This window comes from Stigmatopora nigra, chromosome 4, assembly GCF_051989575.1.
Source record: "Stigmatopora nigra isolate UIUO_SnigA chromosome 4, RoL_Snig_1.1, whole genome shotgun sequence".
Classification (NCBI taxonomy): Eukaryota; Metazoa; Chordata; class Actinopteri; order Syngnathiformes; family Syngnathidae; genus Stigmatopora; species Stigmatopora nigra.
The window spans coordinates 17138037-17152793 of NC_135511.1; positions in this window are offsets into that span (position 1 = coordinate 17138037).

Here is a 14757-nt window from a genome sequence, read left to right on the forward strand (position 1 = left end):
AAATCGACTGGGTCAAATAACAAATACAAGGGATGAAAACATCCTCGTTTTGGTTCACTGGAAGGAATCCAACAGTGATTTATTGCTCCAAAAAGGAAGTGATTCATCTTTTTAAACAAAGCGTGAAAAGGGAATCCCAGTCGGAGAAGTATAATTGAATCATCGCAGCTCAGGCAATGCGGACCCCCAGTTTTACAGGCAGAAGGAAAAGACATTAATTTTTTATTGCTTTTTTTAACAATAGGATCATGTAATGATTTAAATATGCATCATTAAAAAATCATAAATTAAGTCAAATCCTTGAAAGAGTAGCCTAAATCATTAATCGAGGAAATATAAGTGACTAAAATGACACAAATGGGAGTAATATTCCATAATTATGATATGTACTGTTCAGAAAATGTAAATATATACAAAAAATAATCTTTTATAGTCAAATGAAATGAATTTTGCACAAAAAGAGGGCATAAAAGTCAAGAAAATTACAATCAAGAGAGCTCAATTTATCACTTTTTGAATTTTTTTTAATAAAAGTTGAAAATAAGAGCCAAATATTTAACATATTTAACATTTTGCAACATGACTGTGCAGCCAAACCGATTTTTTTTCGCTAAAACTGTCTTAAATGGCTTTAGTGTTGGTTCATTTTGTTCAAATATATGATGGACACATCCTTGGTTAAAAAATATCATTTTTAAACTTGGACGACATTTCTGTTAAAAAAACAACACGTTTACATTTGTTGACATTGTGAACTTTTCCCATGAGTCCACTTTTCCACCAAAAAGCCTCCAGTATGTAAAAATAACAACTCTTATCAAATTTTAATGCCATCAATTGGTTGAACAGCAACTCTTTTCAAATTTTTGGGTGTTTTGGCTTTGAAAATATGACTTTTTAGCACCTGTGATGTTTCCACTGTGTGTCTTCTCTTCCATTTATGGTCCACAAATGGTGTCACTTTTGGAGTCGATGGTAAATTTAACATAGAATAACAAGCTAAGAATCCCACGAGTGGCTTTTAGAAAAGTACTTAAAATATCGTCAGGCCTCTTTTTCGACTATTCCCAAAAGACTACTTTGAGTAGGGAGTTTTTTATGTTTTTGCCAAAGGGCACTTGATTTTTTTATTATTATTATTATTTATTACTGTATTTTGAAGTCATTATTTATGTCTCTTAAAGGTCATCATATGCGGATTCCAAATAAACTAATTTAATTCAGAAAATGACCAATAATCAATACACTAAAATATTTTCCAAGTAACCAAAATTAAACCATTTACTACCCCGATAATGTACTTTTTTTGTAAAATAAACTTAAAAAATGGCTCCAAAAACTTTTTTATCACATTTTGCTCGCATTTCTGCATTCGTTTTTGTTAGCAATGTAGCAGAAGCTAGACTTCAGTTAGCTTTGTTACTGTGCGGCCATCTTTTTTCAATTAATTTGATCATTTTATCCAAAAAAAAAAAGGTAAATACATGTCCCAGAATCCTCTTTTTTTGCGACATACTTCCTCCTCTGACCCATTTTCAACTTCATCTCCCAACTTTTCGCACAATAACACAATGCCCCAACTCTCATTCCCCAATCAATCATGCCATTAGTTTCCACTATGCAGAGGCCAACCATTCCAAAAATGTATTTGCATTGCACAATTTCGATCATTTTCAATTTCTACGTCTGGATCATTGATTTTTAAATACTTCTTGACACTTTAATCATATAATTAGCGTGTAAAACCTTGTAAAAAAATGAAAAAAAAACATTTTCCATGATGATGCTAGCATGCTATTGTTAAATAAGACAGATAAGACATGTCAGCTTGACTCAATGCCTACAGGATGTTTTCACAAATGATGGGCGGGTCGGGGTTACGCGGGGCCAAATCCCGCACACCTGCGCGCTGCTTCTTTTTTTTCGAGGCATTTCATTTAATCTCCATCTACCCCAACAATTCTCTTTCTCTTTTGCCTTCCATCCCTCTTGACCTCTCTGAGCAGTGCCAGAGGCAGACGCAATCCCGCCTGATGGTCTTGTCAAGTAAATGAGGCGGAAATGGCGCACCTTTTTCTTCATTTACACTCAGATGAGCGTATGTTAATTCACCTGAAATGTAGTTTCCTTGAAAATGAGGTTGTAAAAGCTGATTCAAATAGCAAAATACACGAGAAAGAGTCCATAAAAGACAATGTTCAAAATTTGGGGTTTTGGTGGCTAATAATGGGGTTTAAAATAGAATTATAGTTATTAGGGTACTGTTTGTTTACAAATGGGAGCTAAATTCAGTAAACAAAAGCACATTTTTGGTAGCAAAAGTCACTTAAAACGCAATTAAGAGTTAGCCAACTCTACAATTCAATGTCATTCCAAACGGTAATCATACTTTTATACCATTTAATTATACAAAAACTTTTATATTTTGACTTCCACGGCAAATATGTTTTTTTATACGACTCAAGGTCTAGATTTTTTACAGTAAACAGAAGTCCTGGAAATAATCAGGTCCTAAAACCAAGTTTGAAAACAATCATATATTTATAATTTAATTATAATCCCTCATATTGCTCGCTACTACATTCTATTCTGGTCTAATACGGTAGCATTTAAAATTTTAAGGGGGCCGCGGCCCCCTTTGGCCACCCCTAGTGACGCCCCTGATCAATAGTCAATTGCATTGTCATAACTTTATCATGTTTTCCATCCATAGTCCTCTATTTTTCCACTAATAATGACTTATTAATACGTGGCCAAGTTAAAGAGGCCATTTGTCAGTCCATCCCGGTAGGTGATGACTAACAGACCCAGATGGCGGGCATCAACAAGTAAGCAAGCCGACGGCAGATTAGCAGCCTCCCGTGTCTTTTGCCGTAGCCCCCTTCCCTTCCCTTCCTCGAACCCGCTCCCACAGGAGCGGCCGTCTGTAACCCAACTCGCTTTGGCAAGCCTCGTTGTGTTGATGGAGCACAACCACGTGCTTATCTCGTCTCATTCCAACAACGCCGGGCTCGGGAAGCAAGTTTTTATTGAATGGTGACCATAAAAATGGTGCTGTGATCTAATTTTAGAAAATTTAATGCTTAAATCTGTTTTTTTTTTTAACTATGTGATAGCTATTCCACTCAAAACATTGCAGAAGGGATTCTGGTTGTGACATCACAACCACAATTGATGATCATTTCAAGCATTCTATTTTTAAGGTAGCTAGTACATGTTGAATGAGTGATGGTGATTTTTGGTGGGGCTAAAATATATATTCTGCGACCATTATAAAGTCAATTGCAGTTGCATTGCATATATTTCTTATAGTACTTTGATGGTTAAAATATGAAAATGACTAGTACTTTAATTATAGCTGTAGTAAAAAAATAGGTCCAATCCCAATCTGCTATTATATTGTTGTTTTTTACCCTATTGATAGCTTTTTCCCATTCAAAACAATGGATCGGAATGGTGTCTATTTTTTTCAGCTATTCTGGTTGTGACATCACAACCAGAATTGATGATCATTTCAAGCTTTCTCTTGCTACGCTAGCTAGTACATGTTGACAAAATAATCGTGGCACGCCTATGGATAGCTAGCTAGCTAGCACACTTCAAAAATCTGCTGGCATCCACTTTTCGGAGATACTTTAGTGGGCGGGGCTTAATCATCTGTGACAAAAATACTGATCTAATTGCATTACTCACTTTGGATGGATTTGTGTCCACAATATGCTTTGCTCTCAGTTTAAAGTCAACTTCAACCTACACGATGGCACGTGAAAAAATGCCGACACGGCTAAATATGCCGCGATTAGCTTTTCGTTGCCGCTCTGAACAGGAAGCTTAGTTAAAACGACGGAGGTCAGAGGTCAGCCAGATGCAACGTGAGGGTTTGGGTGGGAGGGCTTGACTGGCCAACTCATAGGCTGGCGTTTAGGGGGCTGTTTATTTTATAAACAGTGGGAGAAGATTAGTAGTGGAGCCAGAACCCCCCAAACACCCCCCACCATATGGGGAGGATGTCCTCCTCCACCGAGAAGGCTTTTAACGAACCATTGTGTTAGTTTACTTGGCATCATCACCGCTAATGATGAGATAATATACCCGCCGATACGTCTCTGTTACTTCTATTGTGGGCGTAATTGTCGATTTTTTTGCGAGTGGCGTTTGAGGCACACGCCGACCATCGTCGCCACTCAAAACAGGAAGTGGAAGGACCGTCGTGCTCTCCCACAAGAATTGTACTCCTAGATGTTTATGTGTGGATCATCTCCTCAAGGTTTCCGGCTATTGTTTGTGTCCTTTTGGGGGGCAAAATGGCAGCTAAGGCGCTTTGATGAGTCGTGGCGTTGAAGCCAGACGTGACCAGACGCTGTCTTTTTACATTTTAAGATTGATGTAAATGTGGTAGCTCTGCTTTTATCTGATGGTTGTATTTCGTGTTTATAACTTGCAGAACAAAGAGATTTTTTGCATGGAAACGCGCTCGTAATGTAGTCAAAGTGGGGGACCGGGGGCCAAATCTGGCCCGCAAGCATCATTTTGTGTGGCCCGGGAAAGTCAATCTTGAGTACTTTTTGTTTTAGGATCAAATTTAAATGAAGAATATAGATGTATATTACATTTCCTGATTTTTTCCCCCCCCTTTTAAATCAATAATTGTCATTTTTAAATCATTTTTTTCTCTGTTTTTAGTTCAAAAATCATTTTGTAAAGTATAAAAATATATTTTTAAAAAAAAGCTAAAATAAACATTGTTTTAGATCTATAAAAAACTGAATATTCAAGGCTTTTAATCTAGTTCTTTTAATCCATTTATATCAAAAAAATCTAAATATTATGTCTAGTCTGACACCCTTGAACTAAAGGGGGAAAAAAAAACAACATTTCAAACAAACCAAGCTGAACTTTATCTTTTTTTTAATTTTATTCGATTAATAAAGAGATAAAATAGCAATCTTGCCTTTTAGCACAATGAGTATTTGTCTAAGAAATGTAATCACAAATACTCCCTTTCTAAACTGCATAAAGACTGAATCCGGATTATTTAAAACTCCCGTTTTCGCCTCCAGGCCGGATCAAGTTTCAAAATATTGTCTCATCAGAAAAAATCCCAATGTTTGAAACATTCTTTTGTGCACATTTTCATTAAAACCGGTCCAACAATTCCTTCAAAAAATATGAATTAGCCCTTTGTCGGTCCTCAAAACACAACCAATAATCCTTCACGTTGAAATAACAGTATTTTAGTTTATAGTAGGATTACACTGTAGAGTTTAAAGTATATTCAAGTCAGAGTATAAATCCTCCAAACTGCCATTTTAATATGAATGTTATGAATTGCGGTATATTATGTCAACACGTTAAAAGCCTTATTTATCCAAAAAATGCTGTTTAAGCACATTTTTATGTGGACATTCCATCTGTTTTTTTAATCATACCTTTTTTTTTAGTTGTATTATGAAAATAAATAGTGTTTTACTAGGATTTAATCATTTAAATCTAGACAGAAAACTTCTGTAAAAGCATAGAACATGATGATCTAATTATGATTATTAATCTTTTTGTAGCCACTATGACATATTTTTCACCAAAGTGCAACTTTAGTCTGCTATTTTGATAAATGTTAGCCGAGTTACTGTAGATAATAGATGGATATATTAATCATGTTACGTAGATATACGGTAGAATGTATAGTTGGTATGTTTTGGGAAGAATCGCGTTACTCGTTTTCTTGCAAAGTTTGCCATTAATCTTTTGGGGACTTGTCCTCTAAAGAAGAAAAAGTTCTTCATAGGTTTTAAATCTCCAAAAATAATACACTATAATGGATTTATTCTTATATTTTCTGGTTGATTGGCATGTATAGGTTGGATTATATTGCACTAGTTTGACTTTTTTTGTCATTTGTCTTTATAAAGGCACTTTAAATTCCATTTTTGCTTATTCTACTTGTAATGTATCTTAGGTATACATTTTTTTTATATTGTTTTGATAGTTTTTACACGTTTTTTTGTACTGTAGTAGAATGGAATTTTCCCTATGGTAGATTATTATTATTTATTTTTTGTGGATTTTAAAGTCAAGTTAAATGGTCACTGCCATCCTTCCTAGCTAAAAAGGATTTGGTGATATTTTTGTCAATATGTAGTGGCGAATTAGTTTAAAAAAATTAATAACAATTAAAAGAATCATCTATTATACATTGTTAAAGTAGTAAATGTGTTGTAATGTAATATTTGTACATCAATGGAATTTTTGCCTGTGGTAGATCAATAATTTTAAGTTTTTAAACACATTTTTGTGTCATTAATGGCAGTGGAATTCAAATTCATGCTAACTGGTCACTTCCATCCGTCCTAGCTAAAAAGGATTTAATGATATTTTTGTCAATAGTAGCAAATTAGTTAAAAAAACAAACAAAATTAATCATCTAGCATACATTGTTAAAGTAGCAAATGTAGTACCTAATGTAGTATTTGTACTGCAATAGAATTTTGCCTATGGTAGATCAATAATTTTATTTTTTTAAACACATTTTTGTGTCATTATTGGCATTGGACTTGAAATTCATGTTAACTGGTCACTTTCCATTTTTTTTTTTTTTGTCAATAGTGGCAAATTAGTTAAAAAATATAGAAACATAAACACGGAATTGAAAGACATCAACTGACCTTTTTGTCAATAGTGGCAAATTAGTTAAAAAAAAATACATACATGAAGATGAAAGACGTCAAACTGCCATTATTCAATTTAATAAGCAAAAAAAATGAAGAATTCAATTAGTAAAACAGTCTATGTGCTGTAATGTAATATTCATAGTCTTATCAGGGGCCCTCTGTTTGATAGCTTAGTAAATATACACCAAAAAAATCAACTTGATACTTCAAGTGGAGTCATTATTCAGTTTTTATGGCATTTTTTTTAGGCATAATTCTCCCCAAAATGTTAGTTATCTTGCATATTGCACGACTCCGAGGAAGTTCAGCTTCTGTTTTTATGTTTTTAATCAAATTATTCCCGCAAATTAGCAGTTCAAATGTGACTCAATTTCAGCAAAAACCGATCGGCCATTGTAAAAAAAAAATGGAGTAACGTGAGGACGGCGGGCTAACATGACCGGAAATTGAAATAGGGAGGAAAGTATACGAAAGCTAGGTGCGGCTGCCAGAAAAGATAATAACGAAATACGCTTTTTGCCAGTTTTCCCTCGGGACAAATTTTTTTTTTGGGGGGGGGGGGGGGGGGGGGGGGGCTGGTATGCATGCCGAATGTTGCGTTTCCATCTTGAAGGGATTTTCTTTAAGCTTTCCAAATCAAATAAAGCATTTGTGGTCTTTGCTAATCACAGGAAAGAAGTATACGCTACGTATATATACACACATTTTTCCTGACCACTGTGTAGAAGAACCATGAAGAAGCCATACGTTACTATATTAGAAGATTCATTTTGTAATATTATGAGAATTAAGTTATATTAGGGGATTAAAATGGGAAATTAAGGGAGGGAAAATTGTCATGTTATGAATAAGAAGTTATATATTGGCGTATTAGGAGAGGAAAATTGGAGTATTGTGAGATTTAACTTTTTTTTTGGATTATTTGGTTTCATGAGCAGGATTTTTTTGTTTTTGATGTAATATATGGAGATTCAAGTCACTTTGGGAGAAAAAGTTGCAAAAAATATCATGTTGAAGTCATTAGTATATGTCTTAGTTATAGGTTCGTGTGAAAAATATTGCACAGGTGTCAAAGTGGTGGCCCGGGGGCCAAATCTGGCCCGCCGCATCATTTTGTGTGGGCCAGGAAAGTAAATCATAAGTGCTGACTTTCTGTTTTTTGATCAAATTACAGTGAAGAGTATAGATTTATATCACATTTCCTGATTTGCCCCCTTTTAAATCAATAATTGTCATTTTTTAATCGTTTTTTCTGTGTTTTTAGTTCAAAATTAATTTTGTAAAATCTAAAAATATATTTAAAAAAAAGCTAAAATAAACATTGTTTTAGATTCATAAAAAAACTGAATATTCAGGGCTTTTAATACAGTTCTTTTAATCCATTTATAAGTATAAAAAAGTCTAAATATTATTTCTAAAATGGTCCAACCCACGTATCAATCATTTGTTGTAATATACTGAGATTCAAGTCACTTTGAGAGAAAAAAGTTGCAAAAAACATATTTAAGTCATTACTACATGACTTATTGATATATACGTTACGTGAACTGAAAGTTGTTCATATTTAGCAAACTTGTTTTTAAGGTTAATGTGAAAAAACATGTATTAAAACAAAAATCCTTGATAAAACCTTGATGTGAATGACTTAACATAATTTACTTTACATTTTGAGACTTTCACCTCAAATTTTTTTGACGCAAAAAGTCTTTCTTAGCTCCAAAAAACTGCTAGTAAGTTACTAAATAAGTAAGTACTACTACTAGTAGCTGTACAGATCCATAACAATACATTGGCATTGTCTAGCCAAAAGTGACCATATCACAGATGCTCTCTACCCTCCCTGTTATTATCTTTTATTCCCCACTCAAGCCATCCAGATGTCTCGGTTTCTCCCAAAATTGGACGTTTGTTTACCTCCCTTAGCCGTCGGTTCCAGCTGAAAGAAAAAGCACAAGATGAGAGCCATGGACTCGCTTACTGACTCGTAGACCCGTCATTAAAAACACAATGAGCCCTTAGCTCGCTAGCTTCGGATTATCGATCAAAGTAGTCCAACCGGGACACTTGAAAAACAGGTGGGACACATCCCGCATGCTCCAATGCAGCTTCTGGGAGTAATTGGACCGTAAAAACTAAAAAAAAGAGTAACAGATACCACCCAAGTAAAGGTTGTTAATGTTGTTTTAGGATGAAATAAAGTACAATTACTCATTATTTCTATGTTGATGTGGTGGTACAAACTGTCTGGAAATAAGATGTTGATGGATGTCATTTAATATTTAAATTGTAAACAGTGGTAAATTAGTTAAAAAAATAAAAATACATTTAAAAAAATAATCATTTATCATACATTGTTAAAGTAGCAAATGTGCTGGAATGTAGTATTAGTACTGCAATAGACTTTTGCCTAAATTTTGACCAAATTTTGGTGTCATTAATGGCAGTGGAATTCAAATTCAAAAAGATTTGATGACATTTTTGGTCAATAGTGGCAAATTAGTTAAAAAACAAACAAAAATAATCATCTAGCTCACATTGTTAAAGTAGGAAATGTGCTGTAATTTAGTATTTGTACTGCAATGGAATTTTGCCTATGGTAGATCATTAATTAATTTTTTAAAAACATTTTTGAGTCATTAATGGCATTGAACTTTAAATTCATGTTGACAGGTCACTTCCATCCCTCCTAGCTAAAAAAATTTATGACATTTTTTATCAATAGTGGCAAATAAGTTAAAAAAACAAACAAAACTAATCATCTAGCTTACATTGTTAAAGTAGCAAATGTGCTGTAATGTAGTATTTGTAGGATTTAATGACATTTTTTGTCAATAGTGGCAAAATAGTTAAAAAGAAATAAAAAAATAATAAAAAAACACCATCTATCATACATTGTTAAAGTAGCAAATGTACTATAATGTAATATTAGTACTGCAATGGAATTTTGCCTATAGTAGATCGATAATCTTATTTTTTTAAACACATTTTTGTGTCATTAATGGCATTGGACTTCAAAAAAAAAAAGGATTTAAAGACATTTTTGTCAATTAGTTTAATTTTTTTAAAACACACACGGAGATGAAAGATGTTGATGGATGTCATTTAACAAGTAAACCACATTTTTTTGTTGTTGTCAGATGGTTTTGAGGTAAAAAAAACATGTCAATCTTGTTCCTCCCACACAAGTACGTCAATTCCCACGTGCACGCCAAACGTAAATGTATCGTTGGCGGAGGAGGAAAGGCTACCGAAAAAAAGGGATGATTAAAAGTAAGCAAAGCTTTACAGCCAAAAAAAAAAAAAAAAGAGCGGATAGAATTTTATAGACTTGTGCAAACACACATAAAAGTCCTCCTTGATTAAAAGCAAGCAGGCTGCAAACATCTTGGACCAAGTCTGCCGAACAGCCGTGTTCAAATTATGGTCTGCTTTATACAGTTTTTTGGGAGGCTTGTAAGGAATTATGGACTTGTTTTTTAATATGGGCCAATGAAGAAGCTTAAGTTCAGACTATATTATTTTGCATTTCTCATTTTTAACACTAGATGGAAGCAGTTAGTCCGTGTTATTTGGAATTGTTTTAGGGAACTGTAGCGTTTTGCAATTTAGTTTTATTTATATAAACGTGGAAAAATATATATTTACGATATATATGTTAAATGGAGCTGTTTTGGTTGCAGTTTTCTGGATTTTTTATTTTTTTGTTGGACATTTTGTCTTTTATTCTGTGAAGTTTGTGTCCAGTTAGTTAAATCTAAATATCTCTATTTAAATATATTACTACTGTCAAACAGTATTACTATTTAAAATCAGTAACTAATTGCATGCGTTCCAGTTAATTTTAGATATATTTTTCTTTTTAAATGCTAAAAATATTTTCTACATTTTAATATCTTTATATCCATGTACCAGAAGTCTGAAAAGAAGTATTAATAATTAGAATCAGTAATTAATTGCATGCATTCCAGTTAATTTCCGATTTCTTAATTAAAAAAAATTAAATGCAAAGAATATTTTCTATATTCCAATATATTTATATAGATGAAACAGCTGTTTGATTAAAAAAATATTAATATTTTGTATCAATAATTATTTGCATGCATTTAAGTTAATTTCCAATGTTTTATTTTTTTTATTATTATTTTTTTAAATGCTAAAAATATTTTCTATATTACAATATCATTATATTTAAGTAGCAGCTATCTGAGAACATTTTTTAAACCCCCCTGCTGTAGAATTTCCAGATTACAATGGTCACTTGCCAATATTAATATCAACCTTCAAAATGTCATGTCTAATTTCCACAATACATTTATTAGATCTTCTCAACAAGCATAATATATAACCAAAACAACATTTGCCATCCCATTACCTTCTGTCTTTTCATCTTTCCCCATCCATGATGAGAAAAAAAGTCAAAGGAGCACTAATGTCCAAAACCTAATGAAGTAGAGCCCAGGTCAAAGGTCACCAAAGGCTCTTTGTGACGTTCAGTGTTGTGTTTCCTTCAAGCAAAACATTTGCTCCCAACTGACAAAATCCAAAGGATGACCCGTCCCTAATGGGAACTCCCAATGGAATACCATCACAATTCCAATTCCTTAATCCCAAATTATATGACATGACAATCTGATGGTATATTTTTGAAATGTTGCATAATTGGGCTGGTTTTTTTGAGGGGAAATCAAATTTAGACAGTGATGATGTCATGGATTGAATGTGGTTTTCGTGTCAGGAACACTTTGATGTGCCTTCAAAACTTGATTGACGTTTAGGTTAAAGTGAGTAATGTATTTAATAGTAAGTCTGATTTTATGTTGGTGCAAACATCTGCAAAGCATATGTTTGTGGTTTCTTTTTGGGGAGGGGAGTGTGCTGAAGGTGATCCAGCTGGCCGCCTTTTAGATAGCACTTAACTTTTGTAATAGTACTTGGCACTATACTTAATATTTGTTGTATGAATCTTATTTGTATGTTGTTTTCGGACTGAGATTAGAGTTTTTCTACTTAGCCCACAAAACTGATGTCATACTGAAATGAGATCATAATTAGTTTCACTTTCTCAGCTGCCACTAAAAAAAATCTCAAATTTCCCGGAAACGGGATGAATAAAGTTATCCATAATCAATAATCCATAATCCATAATCCATAATCCTTAATCCATAATGCATAGTGCATAGTGCATAATCCAGAACCCATAATCCATAATGAATAATACATAATCCATAAAACATAAGACATAAAATATAATCCACAATCCATAATATATAATCCATAATCCACAGTCCATAATCCATAATCCATACTATATAATCCATAATCCACAGTCCATAATCCACAGTCCATAATACATAATCCATAATCCATAATCCATTATCCATAACCCAAACAAAACATGACATCACAACCAGAATGAGATGCAGATATTTGGATTTTGCAAGCATGCTATTTTATGTCATTCTGTCAATAAGTACTAGCTAATCATTGATTCTGGTTGTGATGTCACAACCAGAATTTCTCCATGGTACATTATTTTGACTGTAATTACTACTAAATATCTCTATATATATTTAAACAGCCTGATTTGAATACCAAATGAATATTTTACATATAAAATGCCACTTTGTGCAGTCATTCTGATGCAAAAGCCAAAAACAAGTAGTACTGTTAACCTCCTTCATAGTTCACGCCAATGTTTTCGCCATACTCTTGATACTATACGTGATATTTTGGGGTCTGCACGCCTCATGTCTAAAGATGAAAGCTCGTTCCTGTACAGCTCTTTTTCCTTTCAAGTGACTGAAGCCCACATTTGGCTTCAACCTGTCATTTATGACGTCAATCTAATTTATAACACATTTATTTCGCCTTCCTTTACCTCTTAATGCAAAACTATCTCAAATGTCCTTCGAATGTTAACTAAGGCATTTAAAACAGTGGTGTCAAACATAGGGCGCGTGGCCCGGAAGCGGCCCACCGGGGCTTCCAATCCGGTCCGCGGGGGTGTTTTACCTGACTTTGTAGCTCATTCATACTGTAAATTTAGAATTAAATACTTTAATTTTTTTCCTAAACTACAATTTTGTGAGTTCTATGAATGAGTGCGTGCCATATTCGTTCTGTCGCCCCCTGCAGGCAAAAGTGTGTCGTCATTGGCAGCCAGACAGAGTTAACACGGTACCTTAAAATGCCCTAAAACCATTAATTACACTTTTATTCTATTAAAAATATTTTTCTAAGTCAGATCGCCCTGGGTGTTACGTCGCGACCCCCCCTGGCATGATTTTTGCGGCCCCCCACTATTCGAAAACCACTAGCTTAACATATTTGACATGCTACCCGACACCAGCTCATGTTCAAGGTGGATGCAGAAGGACCCATGGCTCATTTCAGGGTTTTCTTTTGACCTGTTTATCGTATCTATCGCTAAGTAGCTTCACGGGGGGGTTAGCAGGGGGGCTTCCTCCCATCCAGCGGGGCTATTGCAGGAATGTGTAGCGTCACAGGACAGTCGGTAGCAGCTTCCCAGCAAGCGCCGTTGTGCCCACTTGGGCGTCTTGTGGTCGGGATGGCCTCCCGTTGAGGGTTGGCGCGGGGTCAGAAATGTCTTTTGAAGGATGGTTGGCATGTTAGCCACGCAGTTGTGTTGTCGAGGGTTTGATCCCAGGTCTTGGTTCACAGGCCGCATTCACATCAATTGGATTTTATGTGGGCCGGACAATTTTAGATATAATATTTAGATATTTTTTTATAAATTGATTAAAAGAACTGGATTAAAACCCCTGAATATTCCGTTTTTTATACATCTAAAACAATGTTTATTTTAGCTTTTTCTACATATATTTTTAGATTTTACAAAATGATTTTTGAACTAAAAACACAGAAAAAATGATTAAAAATTACAATTATTGATTTAAAAGGTGGAAAATCAGGAAATGTAATATACATCTATACTCTTATTTTAATTTGATCCTAAAACAGAAATTCGACTCATGATTTACTTTCCCGGGCCACACAAAACGAAACAGCGGGCCAAATTTGGCCCCTGGTCCCCCACTTTAACACTAGTTGTAAAGTTTGAATTGAATTCAAAGCTTTATCGTCATAGTACATGCATACAAAAACATCCTTTATTCAACCACATGCATTCAATCCAATATAAACTTCTTCCCGGGCTTGTGTGGGTTTTCTCCAGGTACTCCAGTTCCCTCCCCTCAATCCAAGTGAATCAACTCCCATTTCTTCCCACCAAATTACATCCAGTTCCCACCAAAACCCGGAATGCACGTAAGTCACTTTATCAGACTAAATTAACTTTGTACTACTGCATTTTTTTTGCGACTAAACGAGCACGCCGGTCCAGCTAATTGCACGCCGTTGGCATTTTGCGCGATAAGATGTCCCCCCCCTCCATGAAAACCCAGTGGGCGGTACCTTCCTTTCTGCCCCATGGTGCTTGTTAGCTTTGGAATTTGGTCCGAAAAATGAGGGTCAAATAAAGGCTGAACAACGAGAATTTTAAGAGACATTTTCCAATAAATGAAGCTTGAAAATCGGCCATTTTTTTTCGGACAATAGATGTGCGGTAACAGCTGTTCCAGACTTTGTTAATGGGGGGGGGGGGGGGGGTTAACAGCTGGATGGAAGAAAGGAAATCTTAACATCTGCTTTTGTGGACGGGATCTAAAGGCTCGTCTGTCCGTTTTTTTTTTTTGTTGAACAATGCCAGCCGCTAATAACAAGTTTTTCTACGTTTCCACGCCGTTGTATCGTGGCGTGCTTTCATGCTTCCTGTGAAATTTGTTATGAAGACTATAAATCCTTCCATTCGTCCTTCTGTAAGGTGGTTTGGAAGTTTTTTTCGGATTTTTTTGAAGAGTTTTTGACACTTAGTAAATCAGAGACACGCTTAGAAATGTTAGGTTTATTATGTTATGATGGCGAGGTCATTGAATTTGGGAATTGGCTTGATAGGTCGTGTTATTATTAAAAAAAAGAACTCCACTCAATCTTAGAATTGTGAGGTTGATATGCTAACCACTTCCACTACCAGGCCGAGATTATAGATGTGTCAAAGTGGTGGCCCGGG